This window comes from Plectropomus leopardus, chromosome 16 (assembly GCF_026936395.1).
Source record: "Plectropomus leopardus strain MGB_pleo_1.0 chromosome 16, ASM2693639v1, whole genome shotgun sequence".
Classification (NCBI taxonomy): Eukaryota; Metazoa; Chordata; class Actinopteri; order Perciformes; family Serranidae; genus Plectropomus; species Plectropomus leopardus.
In genome coordinates this window covers 7,921,699-7,946,537 of record NC_142191.1, presented here as the reverse complement: position 1 = coordinate 7,946,537, position 24,839 = coordinate 7,921,699, and the positions used below count along the sequence as shown (strand labels likewise).

Genomic DNA, 24,839 nt, shown 5'->3' with positions numbered 1-24,839 from the left:
TGCACACGATTACTCTGCTGACCTGCAGTGAAACGCCGTGTGCCAGTGACGGCGGGGCCGCACTGAGCTGAAGTGAGTGCTCATAACTTTGGTAAATAACAAAAACATTGCAGTTTGCTGCAATTTATGGCGTGTTTGAGTGTTTGGCAGTTGGGGTCTAGAGTGGAGGAGAGATGGAGTTAATGACGGCTGCACTTTACGTCGCTGTGCATGAAATCTGCACCAGTACAAACACCTGCGTGACAGCTGACGTAAAACAAAGCATCGGATCAGCGCAATATAGCCGATCCCAATCAGCTAATATGATGCATTATCATTAGTTAGAATGCAACTTTGTTGTGACTGTGATGCATTATTCTGACTTCAAATGCAGTTATGATCAGGGCCGGGTGATATATTGATATTATATCGGTATCGTGAGACTAGATATCGTCTTTGGTTTCGGATATCGTAATATCGTAAGTGTTGTCTTGTCCTGGTTTTTAAGTTTGCATTAAAGTAAAGTGATGTCATTTTCTGAACATACCAGACTGCTCTAACTTTTCTATTATTTGCCGTTAACCACTTAGTCATTTTATCCACATTACTGATGATTATTTATCGAAATTCTCATTATGTAAATGTTTTGTGAGTGCACTAGTCAACCCAACAATATTCTTGCAGTATCGATATTAAGGATGTGGTAAAAAAAATATCATATTTGATACAGTTGGGTTTTATCTGTATATTTTGTTAACATTTTCAGCTAAAACACTCACAAAATGTTTTAAATAGTCTGCACAAATAGTTTGACATGCAGCTAACCAGAATCGGATTTCTTTGTATTTATTGTTTTATTCATTTACAATAATTTGATTATAACTGTTTTGAATATACCTCGGATCTGTGAAATGTGTGTTTGACAAATTATTGTCATTTTCTGACAATAAATTATAGTTTAAACCACAATTAACCCTCTAAATTTCCCAGCTTTCACTCAGGTGCAAAAATCAGCCTTTAAACCTTTTAGCCATATCGCCAAGCCCTAATTATGATCTAATTTCTTCTGTATTTCTTTAATATGACTTTGGTAATATTTATTTTTTATCAGCAGTAATTTTCTGCACTGTGTGCACGTCTGTGTGTATGTGTGCACGTCTGTGTATTTAAGAGGATAAAACAGATTTAGCATGGGAACAGGAACACACCCATGACCTTCTTCTATCTATTTTTTTAATTTCTCTCTACCTCCTCGCGTCTCTCTTTCTTACTCCAAGAACACACTATCTGTAAATCTCTCTCTCTCTCTTCCATCTTCACCCTCAGTCTGTGTGCTAATGCATTCTGGTTGTGACCCTGAATAATTTTTCCCTCCTTTACCCCACCCAAGCTGACTTTCTCATCGTATCTCTCTCGTTTGTCTTTCTCCTCCCCCTACCCTCTGTCCCCTCAGATCTATTTTTAATTTGTCTCTAATTTTTATTTACTTTTATTTGGTCACTTCCCTCTTCCTCTCTTCCTGCCTTCCTCTACGTATCTCAAAAGCAATAAGATCTGCTCTAAGATTCAGAATCAGACAAAGCTTTTAGTATTCTAAGTGGCTGTGAATCACACACAGGACCAGACGTTCTCTCCTCCTACCCTCCTTTCTCCTTCTCACATCTTAATGTATTTTTCATGTCAATCATCTTGTTGGTAATACTGCTGTAGGAAAGAGCTTCACCACAGATGGTGAATCACACAAGGACAAACACAACCAGCCTCATTTCTCGGGTTTTTCGGCACTTCCTCTCGCTCTGCCTCTCTCTCTCTCTTTCTCTCTACTTGATTCTCTCCTTTGGCTCCTTGTTGTGCGTCAAAGAGGAACCCACACAATGTTTCAAAAGCAGGGGGGGAGATTTCCTCCGTTTACTGAGACGGAGAAGAGGATGGATGAAATAGAGCAGGGAAGGCAAAGAATAAGAGAAAAGGTGACAATACAGGAACAGCAGGAGAAGGGGGGTGTAGAAGCACTTCTTTACGTCTGCTCACCTACCTGGTTACAACACTGAGTCACGTCCGGAAACTAAAAGCCTGTGCAAAAAGCCGAACACTAAAGAAGAATGGTAAAACACTGTTTTGAAGCGGACAGTGAGAAGAAAGAGAGGCCGATAATAAAGGAGAGCGAAGTGCTTTTTCTGACAGTGATGACAGGACAGAGTTAGAGAAACAAGCCAAGTGCATCTGTAGTTTTAACAAGGAAGGAGTAGGAAACAAGCTGCAGACAAACAGACACAACAGCAGCCTAATGAGAGACCACTCAGGCCCTGGCACAACACGGCTCTCTGCTGCGGAGAACGTGTCGGATGTGTGCAGTGACCACATGAAGCGACAAGTTAATATACAGTAATTGAGCTCAGCACTGAACACCCAGTCAGCTGCTGTGAGCAGTTTGTTTATAATGTATGTAAACCTATTTTTTGCATGGAGAATAATTATGAAGAAATAGTTTTTAAAGGGGAACAATGACCATTTTTAACACATTTTATTGTTCTGGAGGCTCTATGACACAATGGAAAAAAATACTACAACATGCATCTACGTGTATATTGCAAGGGTTCGCTGGAAAACCACTTGGTAGTGTGCTAGCTCAGGTGGTACATTCAATAAATTGGAATCAATACAGAAAAGATTTTTTTTAGATTTTTTACACAACCTCCTACTCTTTTTCGGACTAAAAGTACTTCTTATGTTTGTTTTATGTTTGCATCCATCTCATTGTCATGTATGACACATCTGTCCACTCTGAGTCAAGGATGACCGATGAGAATTTGGTGGTCAAAGGTCAAGGTCGCTGTGACCTGTTTTTGGTCATGACTCAAGAATTCCTGCCCTAACTATGACAGTTATGCATTTTTACACATATGCCTAATAGGATATAATGATGAAGTAATCAAAAAATCAGAATCAGACTTCAGTTTTATTGCCAAGTTCATTTACATGTACAAGGAATGTGACTTGGTGTTTTGGTGCAAAACAATTAACATAAAGGAAGAATAAAAATAGTGAATTTAAATAGAATAGGACATAAGATAAAAAAAATATTATATATATAGAAGCAGTTTAAAAATATAAAATGTAAAAAAATATATATAAAGAACACAAAATGTATGTACAAAAGGTGACTTGAAATTCTTACCACCACTGGCAGGCAGTTACTGTATACTATGATGACGCTGCTACCTCGAGGTTTCCCTGTACGCTGTATCTGCATATCTATGAGCAGGTTGTTGTATTTTTCCCAATTGTAATAAATGAATTAAAAAGGCCTTTTGTTATATTTTCAGAGAGTGAAATTTGCTTTCTGCAACAACATTGTTTTTTTGGTGAATTAATCACACAAGGATCATTCCCACACTGTATGAATAATAATGTTTTTCCACCTGTTATCAGATACAATTTATAAATAATTCGAAACCCATGGCTCCATTTTCCACTTTACTGCCACAATAAATTTCCTAAATTAGTGTTTAATGAATCATAAATTAGCCTCGGTGTGATCACCTGAATAATGTCTAAATTGCTCCCGCTGTTTGTGCATGCTCACAGTAAGGCAAGAAAGCTACTGATATGATTTAATGTACCCCTCAGGGAGCAGATTTATTCTGCTGCTGGAGACATTCAAACATTGACAGACACTCGTACATCAGTCACGTCATGTCTTCATAGAGCAGAGGTTTCCCCCTCTACATTGTAACACTTCCTCCGTAATGTTATCTACATTATCTATAGGAGACGTCACGTGATGTGTTGTCCCTATAGCAACTACATGTGCTGCTGCTAGGTGACACGTTTCTATAGCAACTATCAGCTGTGTGCACAGGAATGACAGGTTTACCACGTTAACACTAAATCACTTTAACAAAGGTGCACTTCCTGTGTGTCATTTTGATTTACATTTTTATTTTCGGCAAAAAAAAAGAAGAAGCGCATTGCTGGGAATGATTTCACTCCACCTTTCCATCAGTTTCAGAGGCGTGATTGAGAGAGGGGGAGGAAAGGAGGAGACAACAAAGGATGCTGGAGTAGAAATGGGGGTTGGTGGCAGGTGGGAGGAAATGAGAAGAGGAGGTGGTGAAAAGGAGACTTCAGGGATGAAGAGGGAGGAGCAGTTTGGTATGAAAGGTGCTTGCTAAAAAAAACTTCTCAACATTTATGTGTTAGCATCAGGGTGTTGTCAATTCTTTTGTGCTGCGTTCTGAAATCTTCATAGGTATTAAAATTTTCAAACCCCGAGAAAATTGGTTTGCTTTATTTTGAAAACATGGGGTTGAAAGGAAATGAGCAATTTCAGCAAATTGCAGGAAATTAGTAGATTTAGGGGAAAATTTCCAAAAAAATAAAGGATCATAAATATATATTTAATTTTAATGTTATTGAATGATGATGATTATTATTATTATGCATATTTTAAGTCATTTTCATCAGTGTTTGTTTTTAAAATTCTTAATGTTTTTTTGTTCAAATTTTCAGGTAATTTTCTTGTACTTTTTTACATTTTTTATTTTTTATTATGTCATAGATTTTTTACTATTTTGGGGTCATTTCTTCTGAAGTTTCTCATTGTCATTTCCTCATGTTTTTTTGTAAAAAAAAAAAAAAAAAAAAAAACCAATTTGCTCAAGTTTCAAAGGGTTAAAGTGATACTGTGAGTAGTATGTGTAAATGAATCGTGGTAAACTTCCCTCCATCTAACCAGAGCCTGGATGCACATTTGAGTGCCCTGTTTAGTTGCAATAGTGAGAGTTTGTGAGCAGAAGTGTGCACCATACAGTGAAGACAAATCAGAATAAAACAGATCAAACCGTAAAACGAAGCAGCGCTGGTCAAATATAAACCACGGTTCTGTTACTTACTTGCCTATTTATCACCCCAAATGTTTTTATCAACATATTTTAGCTCACTCTTAAAGTGTAGCACAAGATCATTTCTTGCCAGCTGGCCAACATTGTTTTGCACGTACGAGTTTGCATAACTGGTGCGTTCAAATGAGGTTGTGTTTACTGTTACCACCAGAAGAGTCCGTTTAGAAGGACGTCCTCATGTCACATTTACAACCTCATTAGTAAAAAGTTTGTGGATGATCTGAGGTCAGGAGTTGTGACATGTTTGCTGCCATGGGCTCTAATTTTTCTGCAGATGGTAAGTTAATATATTGTAATTTTAGTTACATAAAGTTGTTCCACATAAGTTATATGTCTGAGGAAAACGTTGATATTCCTAATGGCCTCGTCTTTTTCCTCTTATGTGACTTTCTTGCTAGCTTTCTAAATTATTAGCCTCGGTGGTCTCTAGACGCCAACAGTAGCGTCTGTGTTGCAGTTGCCTAGCAGTGGTGCTCTCGGACTTAACCACTTGAACGCCAAGCATGTCGTGTACACAGCTTCCCATGTCGTAAATATGAGATCCATTTGAATGCAGCATACGTCAGCGACCAGTGAAAGTGTTAAATATTCTGGTGCTGCACTGTGTGTTCTCTTAGCTGCAGGTTTTCTTCCTCTTGAGCAAATGTGCCTTTTTTTCTCCGTTTTTGTAGCACAAAGTTCTAAGGTTTTTGCATCTTTCTGCTGCATAGACATCCTAGTTTAATTAAAAGGTTGCTGCACAGCAGTGAAATACTTATTTAATTGCATCTTGTTTATCAACCTGTGCTGAAGCTGCGCAACTCTCCCCACACGTCAGGAGAGAAAACGATGGAGAGTGTGTTAGAGGAAAGAGAACAGGACAGGTGGGACGGAAAGACAAAAAGAGCAGAAGTAAGGCGTGGGGGATAAAAGAGAAATCAGGACCAGAGGAAGACAGCCAGAGGGGGAAGACAGGGAGACAGAGAAAACAGAAGGTGCTTTGATCTACATGTAACAAACTCCAGAGACTTTTTCGACTCCAGAAGCACGCTGAGAAAAGTTTGTCTCGAATGACTCACCTCAGTGAACCGTATGGCATGGAAACAGGCATCTATTATGGACACAAAGTAGGAAAGCAGCAAGGACAGGATGAAAATGAAGCGTGGTAGGGGGAGAAAAGTGATCATCCATTATGTCTCCTATTATAGCCACAGTGTGTTTTTGTTTGTGTGTCATAAACTGCTCTGGCGAGGTTAACCGAGGCCAAATTGCTCTAATGAATGTAGAAACCAACGGCTGTTTTTCCCCACTGAGCTGGATTTAAATGGAGAGACAGTCAACCCCCCCCCCCCTCCTGCTGCTGCCGTTAAGGTCACCTGTCATAATATCACGGAGCTGGGAGTCAAACATGGAAGGACTATTTTTTTGAGTATCATGGCCAAGTTTGAGTTTTGGCAAATGTTCAGAATATAGAGAGGTTGTTTACCTTCTTTTCTCTTTGAAAGACTGATGGAAATTACCTGCATGAGTAAGAAGAAAATGCACTGAAGACTATGTGACGTCTGTACAACCTGTTCTTGACACCGCTTTTAACTTGAAAGGCTGAAAAAAAGAGACTGTCAAGTGTTTTAACGCTCGGGTCAAACTTAAGTACTTCATTTACATGTACACTGACACCACTTTCAAGAACAATCATTACAGACGGAGTTCGGGTTGGAGGAAAAGAACATGTTCGTACACTGATTTCTTTTGATAAGAATTACACTGAACAGAAATATGAATGCTGCAGTTTTGTTTTTGCCCCAGTTTTTCAGACCTTAAAAAAAAAAAACTAAGACTTTTCCTATGCACACAAATGGCTTTTTTCTCTCAAATTCTGTGCACAAACTTGTCAAAATCTCTGCGAGTGAGCGCTTCTCCTTCGCCAAGATAATCAATCCAGCCGACAGGTGTGCCGTATCAAGATGCTGATTAAACAGCATCATCATTACACAGGTGTGCCTTTGTCACAATTAAAGGCCACTCCGAAATGTACAGTTTGATGACGTGACACAATGTCACAGATGCTGCAAGTGTTTTGGGAGTCGCCATTGGCATGTTGTAAGCCGTCTCTAAGATCGTTTCTCAGAATTTGGCAGAATATCCAACCATCCGCACAATGTATAATGATTTGTAACCACGCCAGCTCAGGACCTTCACACCCAACCTCTCCACCTGCAAGAATCTCTGAGACCAGCCACCTGGACAGCCGATGCAACAGTTGGTTTGCACAACTTAATAATTTCTGCACAAACTCTTAGCAAACGTATCAGGGAAGTTCGTTTGTATGATTTTCTTCTTCAGTAGCATCTTGACCTCACAGAAGTTTGTTGTCGTAAGCGACTTGAGAGGTTAAATGCTCATTTTTGATGGCGTTTGACACTTGGGAGAAGTGTTCTCCTAAAGGATGAATCCCGTTTGACTAAAAAATTCATATCTGTGGTGCCTGTCATGTGAAACCCATAGATCAGAGGGGCTAATTAATGTCTTTCTCTTAAACTAAATGTGCAGATTTTAGAGCACACCTGTGTAGTGATGCTGTTGTTTAATCAGCATTATGTGTGTATAAAAAAATTTTAGATCTGTAATTTAAACACATGAAAAATAGGTGTATTTTTGTTTAGGTTAATTCTTATAATATGCATTTTCTTGGTAATCCAGTTAAGTCTAAAAACATACCTAACTTTGTCAGTTGGACAGCTTCATGTAAAGTCAAATAAACTATAGCCACCATCTTGGATTGAACCCAAATAAACTATAGTATAACCTAGTATACTGAACAATACTAATAATACTATGATATTGTGCAGTGTAGTATAGTATAATATAGTATAGTATGACATAATTTATAGTATTTTGTAGTATAGTACAGTACATATAGTATTGTGTTATGTAATATACAGTACAATATAGTATAGTATAACATAATATACAACATAGTATAGGCTAATATTTAGTATAATATAGTATAACATAAAATATAATGTAATATTATTTGTAATACAGTATAACAGAATATATAGTAAACTATAGAATAGTACAGTACAGTATAATATGACTTAATATATAATGTAGTACAGTATAGTATAGTGTTGTACAATAAAGTATGGCATAATATAAAGTGTTATATAGTATAATACATATATATAATATATAAAGGAGAGTGGATAATATAAAGTGTTATATAGTATAATACATATATATAATATATAAAGGAGAGTGGACTGTCTAAGGACAGATTCTTTGTCTCTGTTAAAAGATTACATTGTTTTGCATGTTTCAGCCCATTAACTACAAATTGTGTTCACTTTATATTACATTAACATTAATCAGCAGATAATCACTTCACCAAATGGGCTCCGGGAGGAAATGCAGTTACAATCAGAGACAGTCGTTTGAAATCCTCTTAGCCCCCCCACCCCCCCCCCCAAAAAAACAAAACAACCAAAACCATCAACTTATAATGGAGGAAGTTCACATGATCCCTTTTACAGTGTCCCTGTTTGTTTTTTGTGCCTCCCAGCTTTTTATTTTTCGGACGAAATAGCTCATAAACGTGATGCGTTTTGGCAGCAGTGTTGAGTGGCGGATGTCCCAAAAGCTTCCATAAACAAACAGGGGAGTACTCAAAACTCACCCCTCTGCAATCACATCACTGCACAGCGATAAAGCAACTTTGAACAAAATGTGTTTCCTGTGAGGGATCATTTCAGGATGTTCAATTTCCTCAAGTAAATTTCCACTGCTTACTTCAGTGAGATTAATATGAAGTGAAAGCAGTAAGTTCCTAGAGGCTTGAAAGTCAAATATAAGCTTGTGATGTATGCTTTGTCACCATTAACCTAAAGTAAACAGGAATAACAGTTGTAATGGGCTGCCACATGAAAGACCGCTGTTAGTATCATCCTTCAAAGACAATTTCTCTGCTTCATCAGCAGTATGTGACCGGAAAGACTTCACAGAGAGATGAGATGACATGTGACACAAAGCTGGGACATGCGTTATCATGCATGATGTGCCTTACAGCACCAACAGATCTGTTGTGTTTTTGATTTGTTTTGTTGTTTTTTTTAAAGCCCCACATTTCAGAAATTGACTTGAATTTACTTAACAGAAGTTTAATTCTGTTTGCTGTTTCAGACAGGCATGGAAATGAAACCTGACCAGCTCTACACCCAGTAACTAAACTGGAAACGTTTCAGCATGAGCCACCATCGTGGATTGAACCCAAGGATCAGTGGTGAGTGTGTCTCAGCCCAGCGTCTCTTGTGATTAATGATTAGGATTATTAGGGTCAGCTTTCCATAACTGCTTATATAGTTTCAAAAACATCCAGATGTTGGGTGGTTAGTTAATTAGTTTTGTGTGTAAGGAAAACTAAGGAATTGCACAGCTTCAGCACAGGTTGGAACCCATAAAATGATTTGTATATAAGTTACAAACCCTGTTGAGTTTAATTTGTGGTGAAAACATTATTTTTGCAAGCCTTCATGGTGAACAAAGAATCCAAAAACTGAGAAAATTCTTAAAAATTGAAGTCATAGAGGTTTAACAACAGCAAAACTATATCTGAACATTCGTTGAGAAGCAAGAGTGAAACTTATCTTTGCTCTCTGCAGAGCCAGACTCCATTGACAAAAACAGTCATTTTCCCTCTCTGAACACAGGAGCTGCTGGTCTGCCGCTGCCTTGGTCAGTTTTTTTGTGTTATTGTGTGACTTTGGTGATTCTGAACTAACCCTTTAAAACAATAAAGTCACACAATAACACTAACGAACGAACTGATCGAGGCAGCGCTACACAAGCAGCTCTTGTGTTCAGTGAGGTAAAATGACTGTTTTTGTAAATGGAGTCTGGCTTTGAAGAGAACAGATATGTTTCACATTCAGTTCAGTTCCCTGTTTGAAAGGGCCGTCTGTTTGGGGAGTACTGAGCATAAGAGTGGATAATTTGGACTTGGATTATACTGCACGGGTTGTGTGAGAGTTTGTGAGCAGATGTTTTGATATTGTTTTGTTAAACGCAGCCGCCTATGACTTCAATTCCTAAGACATTACCTGTTTTTGGATTGTTTGTTCACTGGAGGCATGCAAGACAAACAAAGTTTTCTTTACAAGTTTAACATAACGGGGGGAGTAAACTAAGTATTCCTTTGGTTTTGTTTGGAAAAAATTGAATCAAAAGTTTATTTTACAGAAACTCTTCCAACTTCACAAATTTGTAAAATGTAAATCTCTGCAAACCAGATCGAACAGGTAAAAGGTGACATTATAGATAAAAAGAATTCAGCCATATATGACAGCATTGCATATGCTTTATTCTTAAACTTTTTAACAGTTAAACCTGATATTTTGGGAAATACAGTCCTAAACTTGTCAATACTACTAAGTGAAAACTTGGCACAAGTATATGTGCATGCTGTGCTCATTAAACTGAACCCTAATCTGCACAGACTCACAGGTGTTTCCACTTATTCTGGCTGATTACATTGTGTTCACGTGGACTTTGGCTGATATCAAGCAGCCGTGTGTATCTGCTCTTTCTGGCATCCGAAAAACTTTTCCAGTCTAATAACAACTCAAATGTTGACTTGAACACAATTAACAAATTAGAAGCAATAAAAACAATTACTTGAACAAGCCATTAGCTCTCTTCTCAAGCTCAGGGTGGGTGAAAACTACGCTGGGAGTAATATGACATCACCATATTGCACTGTAACAAATGTGAAATGTCACACAGGAGAGGGAGGAAGACGCCAGTTGAGCTCAATCAGTCAACACATGGTCCTGAGACGGAGTAATCAGGGAAAAGTGGAAACACCTGTGCAGGAGCTTTTGTGATAAAGCATGAGAAAATTGCTTTTTTTAATTTGCAGCTATCACATTTTCCAGAGCTGAGTTAGTTCAGTGTTCAACATCTTGTTTTCGACTGTGACTGATTAGAATCGAGTTACAAAATTGACTGAAACTTAATATGATACCTGCAAGTTTGGGTCCGGCGAGTCTGGCTCTCGAGTAATCAGACCTCTGCATGAGTCTGATACATCCTGACCGAAGATCTTTAAAAGAAGCAGAGTGCCTTTTAATTTTTTTTTTTTTTTTTTTTTTAGCTTTTAAAAAGTGTTTCATGTCTGGTTTTTTGTATCACTGTACAGTAAAGTGAAAAAAGAGATTTATTTTATCAGAGGATCAAGAATGAGCAAAACATAAACAGCAAGCGTGTGTGTGTGTGTGTGTGTGTGTGTGTATGTGTGTGCATTGCTTTACTCCTACAGACTCGCGGTCAACGGTGACTCATCTGTCTGGAGAATATGTCACTTTGTGTTTTCCCGCTGACCTTTCGGCAGCACATTTTCTGATGCACGTACTCAAGTGTCAAAAACGGCACCCTCTTCACCATCTTGTTTGTTTTTTATTCCTCATTATTTTGATGAAACATACTGTTAAAGTCTCGCATCCTTCACACTGAATCAGTGTCATTGCCTCCTGCGATAAATTCAGCTCTACTCAATTGAATTAAGTTTTGAATTGAATCATCAGATGCTCAAGCCAGGCCTGTGTGTGTGTGTGTGTGTGTGTGTGTGTGTGTGTGTGTGTGTGTGTGTGTGTGTGTGTGTGTGTGTGTGTGTGTGTGTGTGTGTGTGTGTGTGTGTGTTGGAGTGATCCCCCTGTTGATTCTAACAAAATGACTCATTCTGCCTCCTCACAGTCCCCGGTTTTTAGTCACCCACACTCATCTTGAGGAACGAGCTGTCCCCAACTTTGGGGTGTGATTATTGTAGATTAATCCAGATTTCTGAAATTTACAAAAATGTGACCCACAAGAATCATGCGAATCTGTTCATAAATATACGGTTTTGGGGGCGGGTGTGATAAGCTGCCAGAGGGAAATTAAGAAGATTTGTGGTCATCTATAGTCTGAAGTGCCTAAAGATTTTTTGCTGGGAGAAATAACTCCCACTAAATTGGATTATGCACGTTGTTTGGTTAATACTTATCAAATAAAATGTTTAAATTTCAGTTAGCTGCATCTTAAGAGCCAAGAGGGTGGGAAAAGCTAGTAAATAAGTCGTCAGCATCAAGTGGGATGAACGTCAGCTAGCTAGCCATCATCTTTGACGCTACTTGAAAGTAAAATTATTCATTCTTTAAAAAGGCGGGCTGCCCACCTAAGTGGGGTTTGCAGCGGAGTTATGTTGTGTGATGTAATGTTATTTTACAAGATAAGCACATAGGCAGGTACTAAACAGTACCAAAAACTGCAGTTCCTCAAATGGCCACTTGAAGTTTGAAAAGTGAGTCAGTCCCCATCAAGCCCAACATTAAAATGCCCAACTTAACAACAAAAATAAACATATTTATAGCATTTTACAAAAGACTATTTTGGTCCTTGTTAATTTTCCGATTCTTGACAACTGTATTGGTCGAATTAATATATATTTATATGCTTTTATATTTAAATAAGACTTAAAGTTACACATATTTAAGGGCTTGGCCTTTCAGTGACAGATGGGTGCCGTCCCTTAACAAGTCGCTACCATGGCAACACTGTTGGTAAGGTAACCATGGTGTAACGCCAGATTCACAGACTACAGTCGTAACTGTCACTTTTTCCTACCTTTTAATGGTTTCAAGCCCATTTTTTGCCAGTGAAAATTACATTATCACAGTCACTATAGCTATAAATTCACAACTTATTCTCAAAGAACCGGTTGTATGATATCCTAAAAAAAATACAGGCAAAATAATTCCTATGATAACATATGAATTAGTATCCCAAGAATGGCACTACGTCCTAATTGCACATTTATGGAGGTTAACTTTTAGAGGGCGTACCTTAAAATGACTCAAAGTTCAAACATGAACATGCATCTTCAGTGCAAAGTCTTGATTTTTGTGACCCATCCACCACCCCAGCCTGTCTCCCATCAGTGCATTGGTCACGTGACCACAGCCTTTCAAAATACGTGGGATATGTACAATTAAGGTCCATCACTTTTCGTAGGAAAAGATGCAGTTTGTGAGAACGGCCTGAAATGCACCATGCTAACCAAGCTAGCAGCTAGCCTTAGGGTTAACTCCGCGCTCTTGTCCAAATCTGGTCACTTTTGGCTCCAAAAATTCAATATGGCAAAAGTAAAGGTTTTAAACTGGGGGTCCACAAATTGATATGTGACGGTGGCTACATCCATTATTTTATTCTGTTTGTGGTTGGTACACTGTGCATGCAGCCGTAGCCGCCAGCTAAAGACACAGTTGTGCTGATAAGAAAAAAATATGAGTTATGGGTTGGGTTTTGAAAGGCGCCTTGTTTCTATTAGGGGATCTGTATTTTGTCTGCTTTTTTGGTCCTTTGACAGTGACATGCCTGCCAATTGCTGTGCAGCAGTGGCGCCCAAACTGGAGTCCTGGGACCTCTGCGGGGTCCCTGTTCGAATTCTAGAGACCCACTCTCCACAGTAATTTAATTTCACAAATATTCAATTTTCCATAAACAGTTCTTATTTAATTTGTCTCAGCGGAGCCTGGAATTGTTTCTTAAATCAGACAAACCTGAATATTTTCTTCAGATGGGGGTCTCCAGGATTATTATCAGGTGGCTGTTTTTGGTCTTGCGCATCTCCCCGGGAGTCTTTGGAGCGTCAAAGTAAAAGAACGGCTGACCTCCCACAGGGGTATTTAAACAGGATTATCCAGTAACTGGATATGTGTGAAGGAGGATTAGCTGATATGTCGCCTGACTTCTTAATGATTCTCAAATTAAACTCAGATGCTTTTCTGCTTAAAGTGTTTGGCAGCGAAAGATGCCTCACTAAGAGCCGTTTGGTTCAGTGACTCACCCCGATTCTTCAAACAGCTCTCAAGGTGACACTTACTCCTAATTCTTCAACATGTAAATCACACTAAAGATAATAAAACCAGAGGCAGAGAATGTGCACGTCAAGCCTCCCTCCCTCCCACAATGTCTTTTGCCTCTTGTGACTTAAATTGGACATTTGACCTTCACTCTGCAGACGATGTGTGTGCAGTGTGTGACTCTAGAAGGCTGTTTTCACATTCATGATGTGTGCTCACTTTAAAACAGAAGGTGCGTATGAGCACGGTTTTGTAAAAATCACAGCTGGAAGCCAATCAGTGTCCAATGTGAAACGTACATAAGTAAAGTATGATGTGGAAACTTAAAGAAATGGCCCTTTTAAACATGCACTGCAAACCTGATATTATCCAGACATTCCCCAGAGGAGCTGTATGTGAGAACCCAAATGCCTGAATCAGTCGAATTGGAAAATAACAGATTTTGACCTGCCAGCTCCCTAGTCAAATGTGCGCTAAATGTCTGATTGAGCCAATGTGTGAACAGAGCAGGTAATTGTCAGGAGAATTCACAGCGAGCGAGTGAGTGGGCGAATTTATGACATTTTTATCATGATGCCCGCGCAAACCCAGAAGAAAACATCCGACATCCGAGGGTGAAGAAGAAGCGTAATTTATATGAAGACAGGAACAAAAATGTCTTGCTGGAGAATTGTCGAGATTCAAGACCTTCAGCAGCGGCCGATGTCGAAATTGTCAGACAAATTCAAGGAATGGCAAAATGTTTATGACCAAATTTCGAACCAGCTACGTGACCGTGCTGTAGTCCGCACCATGCCCTGCCTCTTGCACGCTCTACCCAGACGTAACCCCTTCACTTAACTTATCCAGTCTCACTTCCACCTCATAAAATACTAGCTGGGTCCCTCAGCATCAGATACTCACGCACCCTTAACGGAGGTATAAGACTAGGGATGCACGATGTTAGATATTATGTTGATATATATAACAACTTATTTGACCGATAGATGATACAGACATTGACATCCATTTTTTCCCCACCCAGATTTAATGATTACCAAGTCTCCTGTGTAATAAAATTAACATTGTATTATTGTGATATCTCACCAGCAGATGTAGACATAAAATACAATGTTTTTCATCGTATGTAGTATTCATTCATTATGCTAAATAACAAAAGTACTTGATGTTTTTTCTACATGTTCACTTTGTTAATTGAAAAAAAGTCAGTGTGTGATATCGGCAGAATCAAGCCTGTTGGCCGATGCTGATATTTCATTTTAAAGCTGCCAATACCACAACATGCCAGTAATTCGATGCTCTGGGCACCTACCATAGTGTAAAAACAAGAAAGTCCTCATACAGTAGGTAGGAAGGGAGGTGGATGCGGAAAAGAAACCTCCAGATTTTCACCCCGGAGACCACTGTTCCTCCCATGAAAGTCAGTCAAGTTATTTTAAAAACAACGTAGTGTGCTACTATGTAATTTATGTTAGCTATGTTTTAAGTTTATTTTTAAAAATGACCGTATACACTTAAAAAGCAGAAACTGTACTTTTCCTGTGAAAGACACAGTGCATGTAACGAGCGTAAATTGACACAATGTCCCTGTACAGCACCCAAAACTGACGCAGGAAGGGAACCTAGAGTGTCATATTTTGATGCTGAACAAGTGAAAATGTGTTGCCTTAACCAAACAGAGAATTTCCAGTAGGTGAGAAAGAGAAAAACGGCTTAAGAGACAACTTGTGCCCATCAGTTTCTGGATTTTTCAATAAAGGAGAAGTGGTTTTAAAAATGATATGTGGGGAAAAAAACATCAGAAACAACAGAGTATTTTATACTGTATGTCTTAAAGAGTGTGGACGGTTATGAGTGAATCTATATCAAAAATTACCATTTCCCCTTTAATGGTGACCTTTGACCCATTTTTAAGGCATAGCATCATGCTCTGTTAGGCTTCCAGGAAGTTAATTATAATGATGAGACAGCAGGCTGAGGTAGAGGAGAGATCATCTCAGCCTTGGCACAAAGAACAGATCATGATGTTCCCTTCCCCAGTAATCAATAAGTTAATGAAACATAAACACACAAACACATGCAAACGTGAGTATATGAAATGCAGGACCATCTTAAATAATATTAAAGCTTAAAACATCATCAGTTAGAGCGGAAATGTGGCCATTAGATGACTGATGGTGAGTGTGTCAGGAGCTGATGGCTCATGTTAAACTTCCTTGTTCATCAAATATTAAGCAAAACGTCATTAAATATGGATGGAAATAAAAAGACAGACTGAAGAGCTGTCAACTTTGATTGTTTAAGAGTTGAAAAACACATCTGAGTTCTTACCTTTGCAGAAAGCCGAGTGTTTGACTGTCACTGTGCCATTAGGCATGCAGGGGGATTAGGCTGTAACCTGGGGGGAAGTAAAAAGCCATCCTCCACTTTGAAGGCTACTTCCACTGAGAAGCCATGCCGGAGAAAATTCAGATGACAGGAAGCAGTTCCGCTTCCGTGCAGGGTTTTGGGAACAGCAGTTCAACTGAGCTCGCGAGCTTTTTCAAACTGTCTTGACTTTTATTCGGCGCGGGGCACGTTTTCCGCCATATGGAGAGAAATGCGCGCTCAGGACAATGAGGGCGGCGAAACACGCTCCTAATTATTACCACTCAGGGAAAAATCCTTCAAAACATTCCGCCTGTAACTCAGCTTGTAATTCCCCTGCGAGAAAAATATATTCCTTGTTTAACTGCTTGGGGGAAGACAACAAAAGATGTGAAGTCCATCCTGCGTAAAACTCTCTCCGATATTCGCGTCCAAAAACTTGATTTCACGTCAAAAAAGAGGGAAAAGAAGATTTTTGGGAAATCTCAGCAGCAAGTTGTTGTAAGAAAAACGTTGTAAACCGGCGAGTACAGCGTGTTTTTATTCCTCTGAGCCGGAGAGAGACGCGGCAGCTCCATCCAATTCCTCCAAAGCGCTTGTACGCTTGTGGGAATGTGAGAGGCTTTCACTGAGGCGTGCGTGCGTGCGTGCGTCCGCGTGTGTGTTTATGTGAAAGAGAGAGAGCGAGAGAGTATTTAGTATGCATGCTGGGAAGATGTGCGCGTTTCTGGAGTGTGCGTGTTTATGGAGGGAAACAAGGCACCGTGCCATGCTTTTCTTGCGTGTGCAGGGCGCAGACGATAAGGGGATGACTGGTTTTGAGGAAAGACAGAGGGAGAAGCCTTGATGATGCTCAGCAAGGACAAAACAGATCAGCTTGCATTGCATCTAGCAGCAAGAATCTGAATATCAGCATGCAAAGCGCAGAAAACACAACATTCCTGCAAATGCAACACGAAAAAGTGTTTAAGTGTCTCGCAGCAGTGATATCGGCGTGAGTGACTCATTGTGTGTTTATGTGAGATATACATGAAATGCCAGAGGGGTAGGAGTTATCAACACACACGCAGTGCTGTTTTTGTTCAACTTTTTAGCGTTTCTGTCTCAACACACACAGAATTTAGAGGGAGGGCGGGCAAAAACGTTGCAGATGTTGGCATGTGTGTCATTTCCTGTGTTTACACGCTGGAGCTGATTCAATGAAAATACACTAGCTGGGGTGAGGTGAAGGGAATGTAAGACAGACGTTTGGGCAGTTATTTTGAACAATAAGCTATAAGCGTGTGTGCATTTCAGACAAAGTGACACCATCATTTGTTCAGATGATTGAGATTATGTTGGGGAGAAATAAAACAGCCTGAGGCCAGAGCGGTGCAGCTGAACATGTTGGCACTCATTAGGACATTGTGTTGGTCCTTTGTTGCCGTCCTTGACCTTAAAGGGGCAGTTCACCCCAAAATGAAAAAAACATATTTTTCCTTGTACCAAAAGTGCTATTTATCAATCCAGATTGTTTTGTTGTGAGTTGCAAAGTGTTGGAGATATTGGCCGTAGAAATGTCTGCATTCTCTCCAGTATAGTGGAACTAGATGGCACTCGGCTTGTGGTGCTCAAAGCACCAAAAAAATACTTTTGAAAAACTCAACCGCAAAGTCTCTTTTGAGAAATCATGACCAGGTTACCCAAGATAATTAGACCTTGTTGTGAGCAGTTTCACGGAGGGGACTATTTTCGTTCTACTAAATTACACCCACCAACCGAAGGAAGCATGCATCTGTAGCTACTATTGAGCTCGCTAACGTTACATCTCAGCTGACGAGGACAGCATTGATTTTTACAGCCTCTCGTACAGTGGTGCTGTTAAATTATACAAGTTGCTGCTTGATTTTTGTCACTCACTGGCCAAAAAAACAATGGCAATCTATTGAGTGGCTTGTAGGTTTTGATATCCACCAGCTGTAGTGGCAGGTAGACAAAAAAGTTAATTTCCAGCCCTGAGGGGGTGGTCAGATGGGAAATCCTTGAAAATCTTGGAGTGGCACACCAAAACCAAAAGCCATAACTGAATTTCAGGAAGTCAATTATGCTGTTAAAGTATATAAACTAGTTGAAACCTATAACAGCATGGAGAGTTAAGGAATTGTATGCATATTCCTATACTATGATTTCATAGTTTACAGTTAATATTGTTATCTGATGTGCGAGTTCTTCCCAAAAGGTTTCCTAAATTTAAATCGTTATTTAGCTGCCTTCCAACATTGTTCCTTTATATTATATATAAGGCAGACATCTCTACGGCTGATATCTCCAACACTCTGCAGCTCACACCAAAACAGTCTAGACTGATACAGGTAAGAGGAAACATATGTAATTTTGTGGGGAACTGTCCCTTTAAACCATGACATTAACCACAACTTCAGCCCAAATTACATGTATAGAGTGCACCAGGAATGAACCCTAAAACCTGGAAATGAGTTTGCATTTCAGTACCTCCGTCTGAAAGTCGGTGTTTTTTTTGAATGGGGCCTTAGAGGCCTGAAATAAGGTGTGTGGTTAACACAAGTTAAAGAGACTTTAATCATTTTGTTCTGTGACATTAACTATGTCAGTAAATACGCTGCTCATTAACTGTGAACCTTTAATGTGTCTTAAAAAGGCAGTTGCTATCAAGTGGCTCAATGAGAAACTGAACTGCGTTGAACACGCTTTTACAGCCTTGTTGTGGTGGTGAAGTTCGTTTATAGCCTAAAATGAGCTTTTTGCTCCTGGTGATTACTTTTAGGACTAAAAATCCTGAAAGTGGTGTATATCTGTGGAGATTATCTTGCTAAACAAAACGTGTAAGTATCATCACCATATTTTTTCCATTATCTGCAATGATCCAATATCCAATGGAAAAATCCCATAGCCTTTCTGACGAGGGTGACGTTAGCTTTCCGGGTTGCCTTACAGAGAAATGTCATCCCCGGAGCACTCTATAACACACCGCACACTACAAATAACCCTTTGGTGTCCTCAAATATGCAAATATCTTTTGCACTCATGGAGACTTCTGGAGCCTGTAACATCATATAAACCTGCCCTCAGCCTCTTATGACTCATGAGCTAGTTGAGATTCATGTTGAGGTCGTATCCTCGGCGCAGTGGTCAGTCAGCTGCTGTATTTACATTCCATCATAGATGGAAATGAAAACACGCTGCAAAGGGACAGAGAGAAACGGAGCAGGAGGGAGACAGAGACGTGAAGAGAGTGTGGGAGAGAAAGGAGAGGAAAAACAAAGCCGTACATTGTTGACTGGTGCATTTATTGTTTACAAGCCCACTTGGGATTAAGGGATTTACAAAATGTGTTGACTTTTTTGAGTTATTGTAAGCAGCTGTGGACCAGAGTCTGAGGCTAAATAATTAAAGGGAAAATGTAATGGAGAGGACAGAGGATTTTTGGAAAGAAGTGGGTTGTGCAGACAGGGTTAGAGGAAATGGGGGGGCAAGAGGAGGTGAGAGGAGGAAGCAGAGTACAAGAGGTGACATGATGAAATAAAAAGGGTGGAGGAGAGGAGACAGGAGAGCATTTTCATCATCTTAAATGAGAATCTCTCATAGGGTCGATGTGGGGGGACCGGTGGCTGTCAGCAGGAGACATGTAAGGGTTGTTTCAGGCTCAGTGATTGAGTAATTGGTTGGAAAAGGAAGGGAAACGTAGACAAATAGAGCAGCAACAAGCGATTATTTTTCACTGAATAATCTTTTATTTTTGGAAAATGTCACTAAATAGGAAAAAAATGGTATCACAGCACCCAAAAAATGATATATCAACTGTAATTTTCTTTGTCTTTCATTCGTTCTTTTGTTCGTTCGTTCTTTCTTTCTTTCTTTCTTTCTTTCTTTCTTTCTTTCTTTCTTCAGAAAAATGTTGGCTTTGAGCATTTCTGCAAAACAAGGATATGTTACATTTGCACTTTTTTGTCTTGTTTTTTTGCATTTGTTATTATGTAGCCGCTAACATAGTTAACGTGTGGTTACGTTAAGGCACAAAAAAACCCACAATTAGTTATGGTAATGAAGAGATCATGCTTCCACTTAAAGTACCCTGTTTGGAGGGGCACAGTCCCTGCAGGAAAAGCAGCGATGAAGCAGTAAAAAAAAAAAAAAGCTCATCAGGGCCACAGCAGGGTTCAACGTAATTTTTTTTCCTTTTTACAAAAATATTTAGTATAGCATGAAATAAATCTAAAGAAATCAACTTGCCCGAAGTCAATTTTTACTTGCCCCTATACAAATGTATTTCTATATGAAATAACAACAAACACTGAAGTTATCTGTCACATTTAATCTTTATTTTGCCCACATCCTCTAACATCACCCAACCATCCAACTAAACTTCTCTTTTTTAATTGAAATGCTCATTAAAGCTTCAGCTCATAAATTTTGTCTGTAGCCTCTGTAATTTTATCACGAGTGCCTGATCAATATGTGTGCCACTTAACAGAGATGAGAGGGACGAATGATGGTTCACTCTTTAGCTACTTCAAAACTATTTTTTAAATTATTTTCTACCACTTACTCTAGTTTCATATATTCGAAGTTTTTAACAAGCTTGTAGAGGCAGAGCAAGGCGCTCAGCCATCCTGCACTGTTTTCTGACTGCAGGTAGAAGCCAGTTTTGTTTGTGATAGTCAGCCGAACGGAAAACTGAATCTCTAGATTGACAAACCGACGGCAAGTGGGCAGTCTTTAATGTTGAGCCCTGCACAGTCCCGGCTGGAAAAGTAGTGATGTCTCCATAAAAAAACACTCAAAAGCTGCTGGAAAAACAGGCACAGGTTGCTACAAAACACCCACATTTGGTGCCAAAAAGCTGCTGGAAACACAGTGATGACTTGCTAAATCACAGCTGTTTTTTTTTTTTTGTTGTTGTCGTTGGTCTCAAACAGTGGTTTCCAGCTTGGCGTCTCACCTAGGTCCATCCACTATCCCCGCCACCTCGCGATGACAGTCATCTTAAATATTATGCTACTTTGCAAACATTCATATGTTACGTATTGAAAAAACAAAACAAATGTAATGTATTCATGGTTTGCAGAAATGCATGCCAACATGAATGAATTTTGATGTGTCAAACTGCGTCTGTCCCACTGACACACACAGACACACACACAATGATAATTACAGCCTCTGTGCTTCTACATCACACATGTTGACATGTAGGTCAACGAGCCTCAGTGTTCTCATGAGCATCGCTCCCCCTCTCTGTGTGATGAATTGATTTCCAAAGAGTTTAAAAACAGATCAGGAGAAACGGTGTGTTCATTTCTCAGCCGCTGTGGATACGACAGATTGTTTAAGTTCACTCGTGTGGTGTAAACACTCCCTCTGATATCGAAATGTACTGCAACTGTCGCAATAGATATGAAAAAAAAGGCCACCAGCGTTTTATCGTCACTCTGCTCCTTGAAAAAAAGGCCTGTTGTTTGTCGTTTGAGGTTTAGTACGAGTTCAATAATTCATAAGTGCCTTGAAATCTGTGTACAATGCTTTTAAGCTTCAAACGCTCCACTGTTCTCGTTATTTCACTGCAGCTGAGCTTCAGCTGTGTTGGACTGAAACAAGGATTTAGCATCACCTTGGTGATAATGTGTTTTGAATTGTTAAATTTAGTTCACTGACCTGATACAGAGGCTTTGTTAATACCATCACAGACATATTTTGACAGGTCGCACTGATACCTGGGTAATTTCATGTTCACTCACTTACAGTACGTGCAGTTAAGGGCAAACGCCTACTGTTAAAGGAGTCGTTCAGCATTTTTGGGGGAAAATCACTTTGTTGCAGAGAGTCAGAGCCATTTCTCACCAGTGCCACATGAAAATTGGGCACTGGTGAGAAAAGGTGAGGGACTGTTTGCACATAATCTGCATTTGAATTTTCTGCATGACTATTATGCACACCTGGTCTGTGTTTCTGTGCGCCATTTTTGTAAAAAAAAAAAAAAAAGAAGAAAAAGAAAACATGAACGAGGCCCAACGAGTTTCCTCCTGAATAGTCCTCTTTACTCAACAAAAACCTATCCTGACAGAGTGTAAGGGGTAAACTACATGATAACTAACTAATCAAACCCCAAATTTGATGCTTATGATAGCCCATGTGGTTAGTGACCGACATGTAACTAATGTTAACTAGCTGCCGTGTGATCTGGAGCCACATATTGTCCTTAATTTGGTTGTTGAGGTAGTCGTTTCAGTGTTTGTCATTCAATATTTGAGGTTGAGAAACCAAATTCATAAGACGTTCCCTGTTTTTGGTGGCAAGCTAGCCATGACCTCATGGTAAGCCATCAGTTTAAACAGAGGGTTTTATTAGTCTGTGAAAAAATAGGTTTATTTCCACAGGCGGAAATCCACCAAAATCCCCTGCACAAATGTTCTGTAGCTTCATATTTAGCATATATACACTGGAGTGTGATGCAGCTCCTCATTTAACTCAGCAAGAGAGTGAATGTCAAAAATAAAATCCAGTCTGATGAAGCTTATTTGTGATTGTCTTCATAACAGCAGTCATACGGAGCGATGAAAGACACTGTGATCCTAAATGTGAAAAATAATGGGGGATAATCAAAAGACTTTAGCATAAAAAAGAACCATACATGTAGTTTATAGTGTTCCTATTTATGAGTCAGAAGAAACATGCAGAGATATAAAAAGAGAGATCTGCATGATTAGTTTTGTGTGAACTTAATAGTAATAGTTATGACGCCTACCTTGCTCTACATCCCCCCTCCCACTCCCCTGCTCTCTATCACTATGGTTACGATGATGCAGGTTACCGTGGCAGCCAAGTCAACCCCACTCTCACACAAAGGCGCACGTGCATGTGCTTCACCACACACACCGACATACGCAGGCGGTGACGCTGGAGAGTTGAATATAGAGTTTCTTCTGCTATTTTTGGAGGGAGACGGGGATTTGTTCCTGCATCACCTCTGTCTCCGTCGCTGTCTCCATCACACCATCACGTCCACTTTTCTTATCTGTCTTCATCAGCACGTGATGGATGAACAGCTTTCCCTCTCTGATCTGTTTTCAGTCAAAGTTAAATGAAATGATTTATGACGCCATTATTAGAAATCCATACATAAAAATGGTGCATCGGGAAGCACCTTATTTGTTGCTGTCAGTGCTGAGCATGTGGCTCTTTATCACCTCATGTTCTTGTGTTGGTTCTTCACTGGTGGATTAAATTCTCTCTGTGCGTGTGAGGCAACGCTGCCACCTACTGTTAATATTAAAAACTGCCAAACAAGATTTTAATTGAGTCTCTCTTTATGTTTTGTTGCAGATTTATCAGTTTCCAGGAAGAATCACAGATCAATAGAAAACAAAATGAAGAGTCACCCAGTCACAACATGTAAAGGTAATATTTAGTTGTATGTTTATTTATTGTCTGTAGCAATTAATTTGGCAACTTTTTACTGTACTTTTTTTTGGTCTACAACATGTTTGCAAATACTTTTTTTAAATTCAGATCACAATGTCCCACAGCCCAGGTTGGCACATTTAAATCATTCATTTTTTTCTGACAAATAATTCAAAACTCAAAGGTATGCATTTTACTATCATCTATGACAAAAAAGCAGAAAATCCTCATAGGAGAAGCTTAAAAAAAAGAAAAAATGATTATTCAAATAGTTGCTGATAAAATTCCCCGCTGTATACAGGCAGATTCCTCTGCCTTACACCGTCAGTTCTGTAATGTTTTCTGTTTTATTTTCATTTTTGCAGTTTAAAATACACAAAATAACAAAACGTATACAGTGCAGCTAGAGGCAGGAAAATGAGCAGGCTTATATGAAGCCTCCCCTTGAAAAACACCAAAATGAACACACAGAAAATAAGATTTCCATAATATGTACAGTGTAAAGTGTAAAGTCAGTGAAAAGTAAATGATTAGCAGCTGAATACTAACTATATGAATATTAGTTGTTTAAGTGAATAAAATAATCATAAACATAATCAACAACAAAAGGACTTAAGGGAAAAATATCAAAATAGCAGTGACAGAGAAACGCATATCCTCTGTAATTTTACATCAACTCGCAGTCTTAAAGAAAAGGCGATTTTCTCCATTCAGTGAATTTCATTAACAATTGCAATCCAGCCGTCCTTAAAGTGGGGGGCTTGTTTGTAGCCACTTCCCTGTGATGGCTTTCTTGCTTGCAGCCAAAATAACTTTTGTAAAAGGTTTTGGTCCTGGGTCATGAGATTGTCAGTGAATTTGCTAAAGTATAATTTGACAAAAGAAGAATCGGCTTTATTTCCAAAAATGTGTGATCTGCCATTGGCTTACCAGCCTCCAGCATTTATCAGGCCTCTGAGGACATTGTATAAATTTCAATTCTGGAGTCAAGAAAAAAAATGTTTGACTCCTGTCAGGAGAGTTGGTGGTCCTAGCCTGACCTTCCCAAATATCCCTCCAGCACCCCGAGGTTTTTTTTTGTCACTTTGGTGTTTCTGTGCCTTAAATAAGATAAAAGAAAAGTCTGAATCTGTGTCTGTAACACTTCCTAAAGTATTTAGCCTCAAAACCGACTTCCCTCTTTCAGCTCATGTGTACACACACAAACTTGAGTGTGCTAACCTTTATCCCTTTTAGGATTTACTCAGACTTCTTAGTAATCCCATTTCTTCTAATCCAACTGTCCCTCCTCCTCATGCTCTCG

General features: G+C 39.3%; 1 protein-coding gene and 1 long non-coding RNA gene across 2 annotated transcripts in view; one reads left to right on the top strand and one right to left on the bottom strand.

Annotated features, from left to right (window-relative positions):
- Positions 1-9,245, top strand: part of LOC148186812 (uncharacterized) — a 70,690-nt gene extending 61,445 nt beyond the window's left edge. Inside the window, exon 6 of the long non-coding RNA XR_015779106.1 lies at positions 9,042-9,245. This is a non-coding gene — a long non-coding RNA (uncharacterized LOC148186812). The remainder of the gene's footprint in view (positions 1-9,041) is intronic.
- Positions 1-16,760, bottom strand: part of tmem200a (transmembrane protein 200A) — a 29,474-nt gene extending 12,714 nt beyond the window's left edge. Inside the window, exon 1 of the mRNA XM_042502968.2 lies at positions 16,088-16,760. The gene's annotated coding sequence lies outside the window, so the exon portion shown is untranslated. The remainder of the gene's footprint in view (positions 1-16,087) is intronic.
- Between the last annotated feature and the right edge of the window lie 8,079 nt (positions 16,761-24,839).